We start from the raw sequence: 10989 nt of genomic DNA on the forward strand, positions 1-10989 counted from the left end.
TCTCATTGCACACTTGTTTTCCCCCATGGTACACACAGAACAATGTCAGAATATTAATATCAGCATTACCACCAACAAAATGATTACTGAATTCAGTTCTTTTGTTTTTAGAATATATTCCACTATGTATGAATAGTCACATTATTGTGCCTTAAAATCACTTGGTTTCTTTTTGTATGGTTTTGCCACCAACCAAATACACATTTAGGTTCATTTTTTTTTAACTTCGAAAAGTGTTTTCTTGAAACCTAATTTTGTTTTTTAATTTGTAAGATATTTACGTGGTCCCAAAGTCAAATCTACAAAACCAGACATACTCAAAAACTTTAGTCTTCATTCCTTTTCCCTCAACCCCAATCCCATTCTCTTTTATAGGGAATCATTGTTTTCATATTTTTGCCTTTCATTTAAAAACAATAGCCATATATACATATATACATATATATTGTGTGTGTGTGGGGAGGGGAGGCTTTGCAGTCCATTTCACTGGTTCTTCTTGTGCTTTCCTTTGATGACTGCTGTGCAGTTTCTTCTTGCCACCTTTCTCTTCCCTTCTGCCCTTTACCTCATGGTTTGCCTCCTTACTCTCACCTCTCTCTAGCTCTTCATTCTTTCCTTAAATACTTTCAGTCTAATGGCTTCAAGTACTACCTGTTTATAGTGATTGGAGTGGGGGTGGTGGTCCACAAAACTGTCTCTCTAGACTTCTGGCTTTAACTTCCTGCTGTATCTGCATATGTTTTCATTTGTAGATTTCTCAAGTTCCACACTTCCCAAAGTGCACTTACCATCTCACCTCACCCTTTTGTAGCCTCTCATCTTTTTCTATGGCTCTTCTATTAAGAGCACCTTCAACCATCCAAATGCCCAAGGTATGAACTGTTGATTTTGGCACCTCCATTATTCTCAATTCTCATATTCAGTTGATTTCCAGGGCCTACAGAATCCCCTTCCAAGTGGTTTCTTTCAAATTCCTCTTCTCACCATTACCACCTTGCTTATGCTCTCATTATCTCTTTTCTCAACCTCATAGAAGTTTTTCAGTTGCTCTTCCTGCATCTAGACACTCTATGTTGCTTTGGTCCTCCATCAATATCAGAGTAAGTTTTCTGAAACTTAGGACATACCATTTTTCCAATTTAAGTCCTTTGATTGCTTCCTGTTGCCTAACTTTCAGTGATTTCTTTTCTGTAATCTGGTTCAAGTCAACCTTTTCACGTTCTCTTTCACATCTCTCCACATGTGCTTTGCTCCATAAGCCACTCTGAGGGCTATGCTTTTAGCCTGAACACATGGCTCACTTGAAAAATTTATTTGTTCTTGTTGTTCCTTCCTTTCTTGAAACATTCTTACTGTCTATGCGTGATGCTAAAACTGTTTATTCTTTAAGGCACAGCTTAAATGTCATCTTCCTGGAAAAGTTAATTGTTCCCAGTTCAGAGTACACTGGACCCTTCTTCCTAAATGAATACAACATTTACCACTTTGTTTTATATTGAGTTGAATAAAGAGCAGTTTCCCCATGCTAGAATTTAAGTTCCTTGAGGTCAAAGGGCTATTGATTATTTATTTCTTTGCCTTCCACCTTGTACAGTGCCTATTCTTAGTTATTATTTGTTGAATAAATGTATGCCTAATAAGTATTTCTTTTTAACATAACCTTAAGATTTGGTTGTCTTCGTAATATTACAAAATATGAAACTTAGAACTTGATCACTTGGCCTTCTTATCTCCTTCCAGTTCAAAATACTTGTATCTCTTCATAGCCAACATTCTCTTAGAGCTGCAGTTGGGCTCAACACATTGAAGCCTCACCACCACCTTCTCTGTAAGTTTTAGCCTTTTCCTGGAAAATCAGCTTAGTCTACCCACCATAGCTTCTTTGCTTCCTGTCATAATGCCACCTTCCCTCGTCATAAAGAGAATCTTTGCTTCTCTTGTACCGAGTCACTCTGTGGGGTTGGGGCTTGACACACTTCTTGCAGAAAGTCTGGCGGGTTTTAGAAATGTTCTCCATGATTGTGAGAATGCTATCGGCATTGAAAGAAAAACTCAATAAATACTTCTTGAGTTGAATTGGATGTGAATCATTTTATGATGGGTGATCCAAATAGGTGCCACAAAGGGACTATCCATTTAGTGATTATTGCTTGTTTTATGGAATTTATTCTTGTGATAGTCATTTTATATTTTTTAGCCATCCTTAATTCTTTCCTTCCCCTTTTTCCAATATCCCTGTTGCTAAGTCTCTATTCACTGTATTTTTACAGTCATCCCTCTCTTCCTTCCCATTCCATTGACACTACAGCATCCAAGCCCTTACCATTCTAGGCTTGATAGTTTTTTTTTTCCTTTAGACCTCTGTGCCTCTAACCCATTTTACCTCCAATAAGTAGATAGATACTCTTCTTATGCTTATTTGACTCTATTATTTCCCCATTCAAAAAAAAAATCATTGGTAGTGTCTTGATGTATAAAAGGAGAAATCCACATTTCTAAACCTATTCAATGACCCCCTACTACCACATTAGTCTTATTACCAACCCTCTGACCCATCAGTGCAAACTTGTGGTTTTAATTACATCATCCTGCAAACACAGTTTTCATGTTTCCATCTCTCTGTCTTTGTGTAAGTAATTTTCTCTCCTTGAAATGCCCTTCTCTTCTTGGTGCATCTAAATTATATAGATTGTCAAGACTGGTATGGTTCCTTGCAGAAGCAGAACAGGATGGACCTATTACCCAATATTCAGTTCCCATCCAAAATTTGATTTGGATGTCAAGCCTGATGATGTTATACATGTACCAAGAGGGGATGAAGGGTTTGTTACTCACACATAGGACTTTCTATGGAGAGCAAGGCAGGCTCCCAAAGTGGTCTGAAATGACTTGAAAGAGTAGGAAAAGGAGACTATGATTAGGGAGTGGGACTGGGATGAGGGCTCCCACATGGGCTGGGGCTCATGTGGTTTGAACTTACTATCAGCACCAAAGAAGGGGGCAATCAGATTTTGTATCAGCCTGCAGAAGGGGTATAGGAGTGATGAGGCTTGAAAGCCGTTGGTAGTCAAACATCAAAGATGGAGTCAGACTCTTTATTACAAAGACCCAATCCAAATCCCACTGAGCTCCCTAATCCTTTGATATCACTCTTCTTATGAATTCCCAGAATTCAGGATCTGCTGCCTCATTCTGTTCTTTAACTTTCCCTGTATTGAACCCATGGAAATAAATTTAATGATTATAGAGTCATACCTACAAGGAATGAATGAAGGTTTTATAGGTCCTGGAGTTTATACAGTTTTTGATGGTGCCCATTTTATGAAAAAGACTACAAAATAGGTACGAGACCTTAGAAGGATTTGTGCTTGTTAGCAGCCCTGAAGCTTCAGCTTCATTAGCTTCGTGGTAAATCTGCCTCTGAATTCCTCTAAAACATTAAAAAATGGATTTAAAAAATTTTTACATGCAGTAAAGTTTACTTTTATTGGTTACAGTTCTTTAAGTGTGTACATATGCATAGATTCTTGTAACCACCATAACAGATAGGGTATTCAGACCCTCCCCGAGCCATGCTTTTATATTTTGATTCTTCCCTAGACTCTAATGCCTTGCATTTGGTTTGTTGTTGATGATGATAGTGAGAAAATGACACTTTATTTTTCAACAGGAATAGATTCCTAGTGATGAACAGAGCCATTAAACATATTTTCTAATAAGGACTACGTAGGAAAACTTCCATTCAACTAAGTCAGAATTTGAAATTTTAAAAAATGATCACGTTTTGGTTTGAGATCCTCAGGGATGAAATTTATGAGATTCAACTACTTTCTATCCCTTTCTGACATTTGACTTAATTGGCACAGCATTATGCTTTGAAATGTAGATGTTTAATAAATACTTGGTGATTTAAATTAGTGGACTAGCTGAATCAGAAATTACTAAGGCAAGCAGCATTCTTTTTAAAACTACGTGTGAAAACATATTTATTTATTTATTTTCATGTGTGTTTATTTTTGAGAGAGAGCGACAGAGTGCAAGTGGGGGAGGGGCAGAGAGAGAGAGGGAGACAGAATCTGAAAGCAGGCTCCAGGCTCTGAGCTGTGAGCACAGAGCCTGATACGGGGCTTGAACCCACAAACTGCGAGATCATAACCTGAGCCCAAGTCAGATGCTCAACTGACTGAGCCACCCAGGTGCCCCATATTTATTTGTTTATGGACACATTTGTTTTTCCTGTTCTTTTATTTTATTTATTATTAATTAATTAATTAATTTTTAAAATGTTTATTTTTGAAAGAGAGACAGAGCATGAGAAGAGAAGGGCAGAGAGGGAGAATCAGAATCTGAAGCAGGCTCCAGACTCTGAGCTGTCAGCACAGAGCCCAACTCAGGGCTCAAACTCATGAATCTCGAGATCATGACCTGAGTCAAAGTAGGGCACTTAACCAACTGAGCCACCTAGGCGCCCCTTTCCTGTTCTTTTAGAGTTCTAGAAACAAGATCAGTAATCACAGTACTACCAAATAAGATCCTTGAAGGAGGGCTGATTTCTCAAATCTAGAGGAAGCTATGTCTTTTCGAATGAAGCAAACTGAGAGTGGAGAAGGAAAAGTCTTTTGCTGAGACAGCAACTGAAACATATAATAACTACTTTGTAGCCTAAATGCCCCAGTATCCGAAATGATTCTGTATAGTACAAATCCAATTTTGCCCAAGCTCATCTGCAAGTGATGAATACTTAATTTACTGTTTTGACAGAATTGCTACTACTGGACCCTAAATTTTCACTTAATCTGAAATCGAAAATGCCTTTCCAACAGGGAAGGGAGGAAGTGGAATGCTCTTCTCACTTCCTTAATGCCTGATGATGCATTGTTTTCAAATACCACTGTGTACCTGACCTTCGGCAGGAAATAATTGTGGCTCAGTTTGTTCATTGCAGAGCAAAGAAGGGTCATACAACTGGGTGTTTCAGATAAAAGTCCAATTAATCTCAAAATAGTTCTTCACTGAGTAAAGAGAAGCGGCTACGAAGGCACAGGCTTTAGCTCCTGAGCACATCTTCTGTCCCTGTGATTAATTGTATTAACCAAACAGTGTTAATTCAGCCTGAGAGGAAGGTCAGGAGTTCCGTTCCCTTCTGTCTTTCTGCTACTCCCTCAATGTCTACCCATCAGAGTCTTGTCAACAACCAGGTGGTTTGCTTGTTTAGTGAGACTACAAACAGAAGTGCTGGTGAGAATTTCAAGAAAAAGCAGTCCTAGGTGCAGCCAGCAGCCAGCTAGTATAGAGTTCTCTAGAGAACTGAGGACATTTTTATCCCTGTCTCTAGGCCTGGGGATTTGAAACAGTGTGATCATTCCCAGAAGAAGAGCACAGGTTTACAAAATGCCATCCTTCATAATAGTGCCATATTATGTTTTTTTAAAGCTGGCTAACAATTGCTTTATTCACCTATCTGTGAAAGATTTATCTACAGAAACCAGACTTTTGGCTGTGGATTATTTCCCATTGTGTCTAAAAATGATAAGACTAGTTATTTCTTGTGTTCAACCCTTGTGGGGAATTAGGTGGCCATCCCTTTACCTCTTTGGTTTCACTCTCCTTAATTCCTGGGCATTTACAATCATCCAAATTGTGTTTGATTAGCATAAGCGAGATTTCCCACAAGAGTTTCCTAATACATTTCTTCTGCAATGAAGTCCCGGATGGATACAGTAAGCCCCTTTTGTTCATCCGGTATGTCATTCAAACGGATACCAAAAAGAGATGCATAAGATCATTGGCACTTGGTGATTACAAAGGAATGAGTGGGGTTGCAGGATGCAGTTCAGAAACCAGTGCAGTAACGGTAAAGAGAAAGGCAGGTAGAGGCAACAGAGCCCTTGCTACAGCTATCCTTAAGATCCATGCTGTCAGCCTACTGTTTGAGGGCAAAAACTGATAACAAGGGAGTTGTGATATTTTTTAAAGCACCAAGTCTCTGTAAGATTTGATCAAATAAAGGAAGACTTTATTGCAGCATTAAAGAGAATCTCTTGGATATCTAACGACAGGAACTGCAGGGTGAAGGCGATTCTCTTTCAAGAGCTACATGGCCCTTTCCCCGATGGTGTCTTTGCATTTTGTGATTTTTTTTTTTCTTTTTGGCTGAGAGCTGCATATTTTTCTGGAACTTTATCTGTGTTATCTGTGGAATCTTTTGAGACCTCTGTTGCACTTGAGACTAACAACTCAGGAACTCTAGGAATTATAGTCTCTGCTTGAAGTTTTTCAGACTACACTAGCATGAATTTGGACCACAAGCCATGTGAGCACTGACTTATGGCTATGAACACTCATGGTAGATTGTTTAACCATCCAGTCAGCACTAAGATCAAGAGAGACATAGTCCTCGCTGCCACCTTCTGTAGAACAGGGTCTATATGTTGCTCATCTGTACACTGAGGGTGTAGTCTTCTGGGCTTCTAGCACTATGTGAGGGGTCTTCATTTAGACTGTCCACTTTAGATGGGTCCCCAGCCTTGTGCAGCCCTCAAGGCAGAAGCTCAAATGCTCCAAGGATTGGCAGAAACTTTCAGGGTGAAAGCCAGCTTTGGTATTCACTTAACCAAACAGGGTCCCTGCTCTGATTGCATTTTTGGGATCTATAGAAAACTTTATTTTATGCCAGCTCATTGATGCATTTTAAAGCATTAAGAAATTTAGCTGATACTTTAGTTGTCTCAGTCGGGGAGTTGTTTGATAGATCAAGAATTAATCTCACAGTGTCTCCACTTCCCTATGGATATCTCTCAGTGTTCTTTTTTCTATTTGATCAGCTTATTCGGTTTATTCAAAGTTTTTAGTCTTCCAGAATTCCAATGTCCTGTGATTTGGACAGCTAAGGCTTCTTTTGTTCTGACATTACTTCAGTTTCTTCTCTTATTGTTATTTGGCCTGTCACTCCAATTCCCAAATGAAAACTAAGAGAAGATCTAATTTTCAAGTTGAACCATTGAGGTTCCTTGGTCATGGGTCATTGGGTCAGAATGTATGCTGGGTTCAGTTAGGTGTGGTCAGGGTGTGTGTACTGGGGTGCGGGAGTGGTAGGGCCATGTGTTATAAAACATGGCCATTGTTTCTTAATAAGGCTGTGGGCACATGGTTTCCCATTGAAGATGGTGTGGGAAGAAACTATAAAACATTTCTAGTACAAAAACCTATAAGAACAATACTCCCTCCTTCTCTGCCTTAAAAACAAAAGATGGGCTATCAGACAGAGATGGTTTCTATCAAGTTCTTCTTTAAAGTGAGACGGGTGACGATTGTGAGGTGACAACATGATAGTCAAAGTGGAATCCTGCATGAGGACTTGTATCAGTGCCATTGCCCTTAAAATGAACTCTGTGTTAATGACTTTTGAAAGACCATGAAATTATTGCAGATACACATGAGAATCAAAATAGATTCACCAAAAACAGCGAGAAACCGCATTAGCACTTTTTATTAAGAAGTCTTTTTTAAGTATTACCGAAGTCCAAGAGCTCTTTTAAGATGCACATTTGTATTTCTACATTAGTACAATAATTGGATAAAATAAGGTATGGCACTGACCCCACCTCTCCCTTCAGCTACTGCCACTTTACAGCTAAACTTGTTGAAGCAGTATCTTCACTTTTCTACCTCTTATTTTCTCCTTAGTCCACTCTAATCTGTAGCCCAATCCTTCATTGCACAGAAACTTCATGGGAACAGAATCTAGTCCGTTTCATTCACTACTATCTCTCCAGCAGTAAGGACAGTGCCTAACCCACACTAGGTTCTCAAGAGGTATTTGTTAAAGAAATGAATGACTGCAATGGAATATTAGCCACTCATTAAAATGATGATATTTATAAAGAGTTTTTAATGATTTTAGGAGAACACTTTGACAAAAGCCTTAACAGGCAAAAGGATAGAAAATTATATATTTAATATAATCTCAGCTATTAAAATGCATGAAAAAAAAAGACTGGAAGGAAATATGTTAAAACGTTAACAGTGGTTCTCTGGAGTGGGATTATAAATGATGGTTACTTTCTTTTTGTCTGTATTTTACTGTTCTATCAATGTTGAATAATAGGTAGTTTTTATAATTAAACAAAAACTAAATCCAAGCAACAACATAAAGGATAGGTTGTAGTATTTTAATGTACCTTAATTTCAGGATCAAATAGCCTACTTTTATTATTGATAGAAACTAATGGACCGAGTGAGATTGCATTTGATAAGTATGGGTTAATTGTTCAGATGATAAGCATTTTTTGTTACCCTCTCATTTTAATTGTTTCAGCCTCATCCTTCCAACAGCAGACATTTATCGAGTGGTAACTATGTGTGGCACATGCATTATTTCATTTAACCATCACACAAACCCTCTGAGGGAGATATTATTATTCCCAATCTTCGATGAGAAAACTGAGGCATAGGATGTATATATGGAACTTGCCCAGGATTGTACTGCTAGTAAATGGTCCAGACCAAGTGCAGTTCTTAATCAGTGCTCTTGGAACCATGGCTTTTATCAATTAGAACTCTCCAGAGTAGTTTATCCCATGTTCAGAAGCACGATACAAACTATACCCAGAAACCTGCTGTTGCAGAAATTTTCGGAGGCTGCTGCACATTTTCACTGTAGTTAGCAGAAGTGAAAAAGGAGTTCATGGTTGGCTTGGATCAGGCTGGGTATGGGGCTAAAATGAGAAGTACCTAGTGAAAATAATTTGGAGAGTCGTCATTGCTGAGAAATGTATGAAAACAAAGTATGTTCCAGCTTAAAAGTGTACTGAAAAAATTTGCATTGCACACCAATAAATGGTAACCACATGGGCTGAACTGAGCCAGGATACCACATGTGGGTTACTGGGCTGTCCAGATATGTGGGAGGACAGGTAGCATCACAGCAGTAGCCATGGCCCTTTGCTTCAACAGCCTCTGGGCATACCATCAGAAAAGAATAGAACTTTTTCCCCTCCAATTGATAAAGTTACATGCACATGGTAAAAAAAAAAAGGTACAAAAGAGAATGCAATAAAATAAAACATCATTCCCTACCCACAACTCTCATTTCCTCTTCCCAGAGGCAACCATTGTTACCAATTTCTTGAGTGTTCTTCCAGAAATATTTATGCACAAAAGTAAATATTTCGTATTTGTGTATGTGCTGTTTGAAACACACAAATGGTATCAAATTACACCCACCTCCCTTTTCTCTCCTTAATACATCTTGGCAGAGCTACCAAACATAGTTATGCACAAGGCACTTGGCTGAGGGGAGAGGGGAGGCTAAAATTCAATAAACTGGGTTCAATGGCAGGAGGCCGGGTCTGCCTGGAGAGGGGGTGCTTTTCTTGATTTGCACAAAGGTGCCATCTTGGGCTCCATATCAGCACATACAGATTTATTTGATTCCTTTTCACCATTGCAGAGCATTTTGTTGTAGTGGATGAACAGTACTTTATCTAGTTTCTTTTTGGTGGATATTTGGGTTCTTTCTGATCTTTTGCTCTTAGAAAAAAAATGCTGTTACAAATTTCCTTATCTAAACATTTTCATGCACCTGTGTGAGCACATTGAAGAAGTTTGGATATGCCACTTTTGAGATTCTGAAACATTTGATTTCAAACGAGAAACAAAATATATTGATTAAAAAAATCCTCAATTCTAGAGGTATTTCTTCTTTAATTTTTGTAAACAATATTTCAAATTTTCATTCATTATCAGCCTTGATAATTGACTTCCAGCTGCCACAGGGAATGCTTGCTTTCTTCTCTAATCATCCACAGCAGGTTCCTTTCCTCTCTTAAGCTATCCTCACCACTCCCAGAATTATCCTTGTCAGCAGGGTCCAGGACTGGAGTAGTGCTCTTCATTGGTCTCGGGGAGGTTCTCTTTCACTGAAGTTTAGAAGAATCAAAATTCCTCCCCTGATTTCCACAGGAGGGTATACTTGATTCTCACGTCTCTGAGGACTTCAGCTTTCCTGCTATTAATATCAACAAATCTGACTTTTTATTTTTTATTTTTTTTATTTTTTTTCAACGTTTTTTATTTATTTTTGGGACAGAGAGAGACAGAGCATGAACGGGGGAGGGGCAGAGAGAGAGGGAGACACAGAATCGGAAACAGGCTCCAGACTCCGAGCCATCAGCCCAGAGCCTGACGCGGGGCTTGAACTCACGGACCACGAGATCGTGACCTGGCTGAAGTCGGACGCTTAACCGACTGCGCCACCCAGGCGCCCCAACAAATCTGACTTTTTAAAGTACAGACAGTATAAGGCTGAGGTGAAGGGATTTATGAGACAGAATTTTTATTCTTAGAGGCAATGTTAGGTAGTAAACAGGGAAGGGTCTTTAGAGCCAACAGAATAGGAACTAGAAGCCTAGATCTGTCATGCTTGATAATGGAAGTATATAAAGCAATTTGCACAGAGCCAATAATCAGTAACTAAAATTAATATTGATGATGATAATGGGGATGAAGGGGATGATTACAGCGAGGTAGTATGTGTACATGAATAAGGAAACAAATATGCCCTGGGGACTGTGCTGGGTGTTCTGTAGAAATTAAATGTTGGTCACCCTGTAGAGCAAGCATCATACCTCCATTTTAAAGACATGGCCAAAGAGGTGAAAAGGATCCAAGGATCTGCAGCTGCTAAGGAGTAGGGCTAGTATATAAGCTACACTCTTCCACATTCAAACTAGTGTTCCTTTCTTAGGTATGTATAGTAAAAAAGATTTTAGCCATATTTTAATGGTATTCTGAGCAGTGAGTTATATACGTTCATTCTTTCTGCTTTCTGAAGACCATTTCTTTTCAACCAATCTGCATATAGTATTTGAATGTTAGGAGTAGCTTTGAATTTCAGTAAAAATACAAAAGATGGTTTGTTAGGATGACAGGTTTACTCACAAGGTTTAGTTATCTGAAGAAGTGCTTGTGAAGAAACCTTTGATCTGC

General features: G+C 38.8%; 1 pseudogene; it reads right to left on the reverse strand.

The window, feature by feature from the left end:
• Window positions 1-1713: 1713 nt before the first annotated feature.
• Window positions 1714-2017, reverse strand: LOC125939106 (60S ribosomal protein L36a-like; annotated as a pseudogene).
• Window positions 2018-10989: the final 8972 nt, after the last annotated feature.

This window comes from Panthera uncia (assembly GCF_023721935.1).
Source record: "Panthera uncia isolate 11264 chromosome B2 unlocalized genomic scaffold, Puncia_PCG_1.0 HiC_scaffold_24, whole genome shotgun sequence".
Taxonomy (NCBI): Eukaryota; Metazoa; Chordata; class Mammalia; order Carnivora; family Felidae; genus Panthera; species Panthera uncia.